The following is an 8,069-nucleotide window of genomic DNA, read 5'->3' as shown; positions in this document are numbered from 1 at the left end:
TATCGAATCCAAGACTACATGTGTACAGTTTGTTCTCAGAGCCAAGCCCCAAACCTCAGCCAGGCGCCAAAGGGCCGTCTCCCTTCTGTCTTCAGACCCCAAACCAAACGGCAAGTTGGGAGGCAGCCTCTTTTTATTTTTAGCTTTCAACATTAAAAAATATATATGTACCATCCTTTACCACAGCTCCCTCCCAAGTTATTATTTGGCTTTGGTTAAGAAGATGAAAGGCAGAATTCTGTTAAGCTAGGAAGAGAGGAGAGGGAAAAGAGAGAAGAGTTACAGTTTTCTCCAAGGCAGGACCAGGGCGGTCCCTGCCAGAGTAAGGGTTCCCTGTTATATTTAAACCCCACAGATGTGCTTGGCACAGACCTGAATTTCAAAATTGCAGGAGGCTACTTCAATGACAGAGGGGGAAGCCTCTTCTGCATCCCTCGCTGCTTTCCCCTCCTCTCGACACCCCCCCCCCTCCGTGGAGCCCCTCCCTCCTGGCTCCCTCTTGAGAAGAGCCCAAGGCGAAATTCAGGTCAGGCTACTTGGCTATTTCCCCTCCTGCTAGAAGAACTCTGGTGGGCCAGACTAGTTTTGGGTGCCTTGCTGCTGTGTGTTTTAAAGGTGTGTGAGCGCGCGCGCGTGTGTAGGGGGTAGGGGTGGTAAATTTAAATTGGATACATTTGTGTTTTCTGAACAAGGGATTCTGTTCCTGGCTTTCCTACCACTGGAGCCCGAGCAATCTGAAAATGCCCCCTTGGTTTAGGAATAAATATGCAAGGCTTGTCATTCTGTTGCAGTTCTCGCTCCCAGCTGATAGGGTGACGTCTGGTTTGGAGGCTTGGAGATTGGCTTTTGGATTTGGCTTCTTGCTGCAGCTTAATGGGCAAGCCTCTCTCTCTCGCCCAGAAACCAGCCGAGCAGTTCATTCCGTTCGCCTCTTGCGCCGAGATGCTGGGAAGTCTCCCGTGGTGATGGTGTGAGTGAGGGAGCGGGCGAGCCACAGACTGGGGGAAGCCCGGTCGACGTGACTGCGGTCTGAGGGGGCCCTCTAAACCTTCAGGTCGCTCCCCATCGATCACCCTCCTCTACGCCTCCCTTGCCGGCGCGATCCCCGCCTGCTCTACTGTTTCCTTTCTCCTTCCCTGGCTCAGGCTCTACCAGAGCCGTTGTGCAGAGTCGGTGCTTCGGTTTGGGGGGGTGGGTGGGATTTTTGTTGTTGCATTAAAAAAAAAAAAGACAGAGTGCTGGGACGAAACCCGAGCTCATTTGATCCCGATCCCCTTGCATCCCGACCTCCCTTTCCAGATGCGCTGCCTCCCGGCGCCCTGACAGCTGCGGAGCCACAGTGGGCACGCGGCTCGCAGGACTGATATGCCCAGGACTCAGCTCCAGTCTGCGGCCGGCCAGCGGGAGCGATGAGCTGCCTGTGAACCTGGAGGCCCTGTGGTGGGGGGATCACGCACCTTCCTCACCAAGCCCCCCACCACCGCCCCTCCCCGGACCCCTTCCCCAATTCCCCTGGCTAGGACCGAGGCACAGAGGCCATCGCCAAAGGTGAGTAGAGGATCGATCATCCCTGCTCTTCTCCCACCCCCACCCCTATTTAGAAATGGGGAACTCAGGAAGGTAGAGGGCTGAGGATGCCCAGTCTTGGCCCTTGGGTGGATTGTCCTTATGAAATGTACTGATTTAAGTTGTTCCTCTGTGTGTCTATGCATGTAGAGGTGTGGTGTCCCTAAGAGATAATGTTTTTATGTATATGATGTGTTTGTGAGTCTGGGAAGGAGATGTGTGTGTATACGTCTGGGAGTGCCATATGTGTGTTGTGTTGTCTGTGAGCGTGTCATGGGTGGTGTGTCTGCGCGAGTGTGCCCTGGTTTGTGTCTGGGAGAGTGTGTTGTGTTATTGTGTGTGTGTGTGCTTGCGCGCGCACGCACGCACACGCACACACACACGTTTAGTTAGTGGCCCTTGCAGCCCTGGAGTACCCAGTTCAGTGGGGAACTGGGGGTAGGGGCACATTCAGGGGGAATAGAAAAAATGTGTATGGCTTTGGGTAACGGGGAGGGAAGGAGGAGTGCTTAGACTGGGACAATCTGGCGGGGCCTCTGCCAGCGTTTGGCTACCACTCTGATGGTGGTCAGGGGGACTGGAGGAAGGGGAGAGAATGCACGACTAAAACCTAACCAGAAGTCCCCTCCTCTTGCCTCACCCGGATTTTTTGCCGAAAGCAGCGTGGGTACTCCGTCCCCCATTCCGGACCGAGGGCTGTCCGCTTGGGGCTGCCCTGCCGGAACCCCAGGAGCCCAGCACCTGGGGGTGGTGGAGAAAGCGCTGCACCCGGGGAAAGAAAGCTTTTCCTCTTCCCAGGATGTGTGAGTGTGAGTATGAGTGTGAGTGTGTGTGTATGTGTATGTGTATGTGAAGGGGGGAGGGGTAAAGGGGGCGGGCACGTTAAAGAGAACAAATGTCTTTAATGCAGTGCTATAAATTTCTCCCCTCCCTTCTTCCCTGCCTTCACCCAATACACACGCTTCTGATGATTAAAAAACAAACACGTGAAGGTGTTCAATGTGATGAATGTGTAGAGAGCCAGGGAAGAATAGTGCAATTCACTGAAGGGAAGAGAAGGGAAAACAGAGGGAAATTAGAATGGCCCTAATGCAATTTAGAGGACCCCAGGCTGCTGCTCTGCACAGGGACCCGGACTCCTCGTGGGTGGTCAAGAAATAACCGAAGCAGAGGGGTGTGTGGTTACATGATATAGACATATCCGGGGGCTACCCTTGAGGATAAAAGGGAAAGCCTGTGAGCTACTGGTGTCCGGATGACTCTGTGTGTGCGCGATTAATCTTAGACAGCTGTTGTGCTCCATCCACTTGTGCTGAGATCTTGTTTACCTCCGTTTTCAAATATAGCTTCTGCGCCATGCTATTCCCGAAATAGGGCAAGAGCAGTTCACTTTGTAGTGAGAGGCAGTCCGGCTTCTGTCTTGTGGAGAAAAGAGGATTGGAGATGAGTGTATGTCCCATGCCTTCCTGATTTGAGCTTCTTCTAATTTTCCTAATATAGCTGATATCCAGAAAGGCAAACATGAATGCCCTCTCTTCTCCTTCTGCCAAAATCCAAAGAATGGTGATATAGCCAGATACCACTTTTGGTTACCCTTTCCAACCCTACTCTCTTTTATTCAACAACTACCTTCCCCATAATAGACACTCTTGTTTCGTTTCTTTTTTCCTTTTTTAAACCCTTACCTTCTGTCTTAGTATCAATTCCAAGACAGAAGAAGGTCAAGGGTTAGGCAATAGGGGTTAAATGCCCAGGGTCACATAGCTAGGAAGTATTTGAAGCTAGATTTGAACCCAGGTTTTCCTGATTCCAGGCCCAGTGTTCTATCAATTAGTCCTGCCTTGTTGCCCTGGTACTTTTGTTTCTATAGCCAGTAAAATGAATGTTCTATTGATCTAGTACCCTGTTTTCCTTTTGATAATGAATATAAGACCTTTTGGGAGCCTAACTCTCCTTTGATCCTGTTTTAAAGACTATTCAAGAAGATTCACATCCACAGATTTCTGAGATATAAACTGGTTATATGACCCAGAATGAGTAAGTGAACCTCTTAGACTTAGAGGAATTGGCAATCCACATTGGTAGAGGGACTATCTACACCAGGTAATAACATGCATCCACACCAGAGGAGGCTGCTTCCTTCCCCCTCTCCACACATGCCTGAGGACATTTCTCCCATCACCAACCCCTCTGCCCAGCAACCCAATGGGCATGCTTCCTCCCTCCTCTGTCTGGGGTACAGCAGGGTTGAAGTTTGGACACTTAGTCTCTAAAGCATTCACCATCACTGCCTTACACTAACTATAGCCTTAGTTTCCTAAGAATATTAGGAAGTTGTGTCCTGCTTGGAGCTACATGGCCAGTCTACACCAGAGGCAGGATTAGATTGAATGCAGGTCTTTCTGGTTTCAAGGACAGTTCTATGTCCACCATACTTTGTTGCCTCTTGAGGCAGTATAAATATTATCCCCATTTTATATATGAAGAAAATGAGGATTATAGAAGCAAAGCGATGTGACCATGGCCACATCTTGGAAATGTTAGAGCCTGGATTGGAACTCAGGTCTATTGACTAAGATCAGGACTTTTTTCATTATAGGACCCTTCCCTTCAAGGGTATACCATATCTCCTTTTTGTCTCTTATCTTGCTTTGGCATTTTTTGTCTTACATCTCCCATTTTATTTGCTTTAGAGAAGATAGTATGAGGCTATTAGATTGACCTTTGGAATTCTTGTGTATCTTCTTCCTAGATTATGATCCTAGAGGAAAGAGATCTTTCCCCTACTCTTGTAAAATTCCTTTCATCTCATTCCTCTAGGAAAGAACAAGGACAGACTGAAAGGAACAACTTGGATATTTTGTGAAATTGTAAAATATCCCTTTGTTTGGATAAATGCCCCCTTCTTCATCATAAGTTACACCTCTTTTCCTCAGTGTTTCAATCTGTTTCTGTGCAGGGGCATTCCTTGAACTCTCTCCATGTAAAATCTCTGGCATCATCCATGGACAGTGATAGTTTGCATTGTTATGGGTCAGGGATCAAGTGAGATAACATTTGTAGAGTCCTCTACAGATCTTATATGCTATATAAATGCTAGCAATTGTGGTTGTCACACTGCCCCCAGCCCATTTCTGTTTTTCTCACATCTTGGGGAATCCTTAGATAGCCAGTGTGGGATGAAAAAGGAAATACCTGGCCAAGACGGTGGCCTCAAGGCTCTGCTGAGTGGTCTAAACCTTTGGTGAAGTCCTGGGAGAGTATATCTCAAGAAGAAAAGGTCTGCTCTTAAACCCATCTCTACATACCTCCTCCAGTACTAATTGGGTTGTTTATGTGTTTTTCCCTCTATAACTGAAGTTACTGAGACTGTTTCACCAAGTCTTTATTGAATAGCTTCTGTATATACAAAACTGTTGAAGTGGGGCAGGGGACAAGAGCAATAAAAGACATATTCCTGTACTTCAAGAGGTTTACAATTGAGAGAACTCTTCAAGATGGTGTATTAGCAAATGCTAGATTATATGGTACAGAATATAAATTCAACAGATTAGAAAAGAGAGATCAGCAGGGATGAGGAATAATAGATATCCTGGAGCAGGGGAGACTTGAGCTGAGCCTGAATAAATGAATGAATGAATGAATGAATGATTTATTTATTAAGCTCTTGCTTTGTGCAAAGCACTATGCTAAGTGCTGGTGATACAAAAAGAAAAGTAGGACAGTCCTTGATGTCAAGATGTTTACATTCTTATGAGGGAGACAACACATATGGAAGCTTTCAGCTGAAAGTAAGATAGAAAGATGCCATGGATCTTAGGGCACAGAAGCAAAGCAGATATTAATTTCTTTCTTTAATGTCATTTCCAGTGATAAAATTCTCTCATTTTCTCATATTGAACCATTTGACAATGGCAGTGATTTTTGTGGCAAGAACTTTCCTTTCTGAATCTTCAGGAACCTGCTGGGGCAGTTGCCAGGGTACATCTTCACGGGGGTGGTTTTCCTGGACAATGTCTGAGGAGCACTGAGCTGGAAGTATTTGCTATTCCTAAGGGCCTTGGATTCAGAGACATGGGCTGTCTCTGTCAGGTTTTAAGGGAATATGATTGTTTTTTTTTTTCAATTTTAAACATTATTTTATTTGGTCATTTCCAAACATTATTCACTGGAAACAAAGATCATTTTCTTTTCCTCCCCTCCCCCTCTCCCACCACCTTTCACTCTCCCATAGCCGACGCACGATTCCACTGGTTATCACATGTGTTCTTGACTCGAACCCATTTCCCTGTTGTTGGTATTTGCATTAGAGTGTTCATTTAGAGTCTCTCCTCAGTCATATCCCCTCAACCCCTGTAGTCAAGCAGTTGCTTTTCATTGGTGTTTTTGGGGATATGATTGTTAAGGGGGTGGTGGTTAGTTTTCATGGATGGCTAGATTTTGTATGGGCAGAGTGGAAGTGGGTAGGGCATTCCAGGTAGGGGAAGTAGCTTGAGCATTTTTTTGGGGGGGATAAAACTGAATCTGTCTGCAGGTTCAAGGATCCTTGCCTATGATCCCACTACCTGTTTGCTTACACATTTATCCATCCCTACTGTGTAGACATGTTCACACATACATTATATTCCTTATTCTACCACACAAACAAATTTGCCTTAGGACACATTTTACTCCTTCCTTCCTTCCTTCCTTCCTTCCTTCCTTCCTTCCTTCCTTCCTTCCTTCCTTCCTTCCTTCCTTCCTTCCTTCCTTCCTTCCTTCCTTCCTTCCTTCCTTCCTTCCTCCCTCCCTCCCCTTCTTTCTTTCTTTCTTTCTTTCTTTCTTTCTTTCTTTCTTTCTTTCTTTCTTTCTTTCTTTCTTTCTTTCTTTCTTTCTTTCTTTCTTTCTTTCTTTCTTTCTTTCTTTCTTTCTTTCTTTCTTTCTTTCTTTCTTTCCTTCCTTCCTTCCTTCCTTCCTTCCTTCCTTCCTTCCTTCCTTCCTTCCTTCCTTCCTTCCTTCCTTCCTTCCTTCCTTCCTTCCTTCCTTCCTTCCTTCCTTCCTTCCTTCCTTCCTTCCTTCCTTCCTTCCTTCCTTCCTTCCTTCCTTCTCTCTCTCTCTCTCTCTCTCTCTCTCTCTCTCTCTCTCTCTCTCTCTCTCTCTCTCTCTCTCCCTCTTTCTCTCTTTCTATACTTATATTGGTTTCAAGGCAGAAGAGAGGTAAGGCCTGGGTAATGGGAGTTAAGTGACTTGCTCAGGGTCACACAGCTAGGAAGTATCTGAGATCAGATTTGAACTCAGAATCTCCCATTTCTAGGTCTGGTTCTAGATTCACTAAGCCACCTAGCTGCTCCCATATGTATTCTTTTTGTACATATATACTTCTATCCAGAGCCACTCATACTAAACCTGTGTTCCTACTATGCACATATTGCCCATTTACAAATAGGAACATATAGCCATCAATGCACACACAGACACACACTCATATCTACCTAACTGCATTTCTACACCCTCCACACATACATACACCTTCATATATCAGGTGGATTTTGACTCCAGATCATCCAGGAAAGCAAATATCTCATTTATGTGAGTGGGTGATTTGGAAAGAGACAAATGGCATTCTGAGCACTGACATCTGGAGTGGCAGATAGAGACTTTCTTGGTTTTGGATCAGATATTAGGGTCAGGTGGAAGCACTTCTGAGCAGGGCTCTGGATGAGGTAGCTTAATAGGGTAGAAAGAATACTGTATCGGAAGTCAGAGAACCTAGTTTCAAATCTTGCCCTTGTCACTCACTATTAGTGTGACTTTGGGCCAATTACTTCACCTCTTTTGGATGCACCTGTAAGTGTGGTGGGGTTTAGGTGGCTTCTTTTAGGAGTTCTCTCAGTTTTGACCCTATGACTCTATGATATGTCTAGAGCAGTGATGGCAAACCTTTTAGAGACAGAGTGCCCAAACTGCACCCTCATACTGCATGTGAACCTCCCACTTACCTCAGACAGGAGAGGGAGAAAATGTTTCCATTAACTGCTGGGTAGAGGAGTGGGTAATGTGAAAAAAATTGTCTTCAGGCACAGTGGAGAGGGGAAAGGGAGCAGCCCTCTTCAACATGTGTGCCATAGGTTTGCCAACACAGGTCTAGAGGGTCTCAGGAGGTCAAACTCCTTCCCTTTTATGTATTCTTGCCTTTTTTGGGGGGGGAAGGGTGGGTCAAAAACCAGAATTTTTGAAATTATCTAATTCATTGTGAATAATGAATTTCAAAAGTATAGAAAACAATAGTAAATGAACCAATGACCAAAAGGTAAATTGGCAGGTGAGATGGTTGGAGGGAGTGGGATTAGGAGCTTCTCTTGGAAAAGAGGATGGGGTTCCAGTTCATGGAAGCTATCTTTGTTGATGGGCCAAATGCTGAAGGAAGAGGTAGGTTCAAGATGAAATGCTTCTGAAGATTTTCTAGACATTTCTTCAGGAGAAATGATAAAAAATCAAAACTCAGAGGATCATAGATGGAGAGT

The 8,069-nt window shown here is 45.9% G+C and overlaps 1 protein-coding gene across 10 annotated transcripts in view; it reads left to right on the top strand.

Annotated features, from left to right (window-relative positions):
- The first annotated feature begins 386 nt into the window (after positions 1-386).
- The window catches only part of SLC8A3 (solute carrier family 8 member A3), a 231,167-nt gene continuing 223,484 nt past the window's right edge, over positions 387-8,069 (top strand). For 4 of the 10 annotated variants that reach the window (XM_056810761.1, XM_001368611.4, XM_016427995.2 and 1 more), the window contains exon 1: positions 774-1,548. The gene's annotated coding sequence lies outside the window, so the exon portion shown is untranslated. Of the gene's footprint in view, positions 1,549-8,069 lie in introns of all 10 variants that reach the window. The other 6 variants (XM_056810762.1, XM_056810758.1, XM_007472908.2 and 3 more) reach the window with 4 other exon arrangements.

The sequence above is a fragment of the Monodelphis domestica genome, chromosome 1 (assembly GCF_027887165.1).
Source record: "Monodelphis domestica isolate mMonDom1 chromosome 1, mMonDom1.pri, whole genome shotgun sequence".
NCBI classification, from domain to species: Eukaryota; Metazoa; Chordata; class Mammalia; order Didelphimorphia; family Didelphidae; genus Monodelphis; species Monodelphis domestica.
This window is presented reverse-complemented; position numbering and strand designations above follow the sequence as displayed.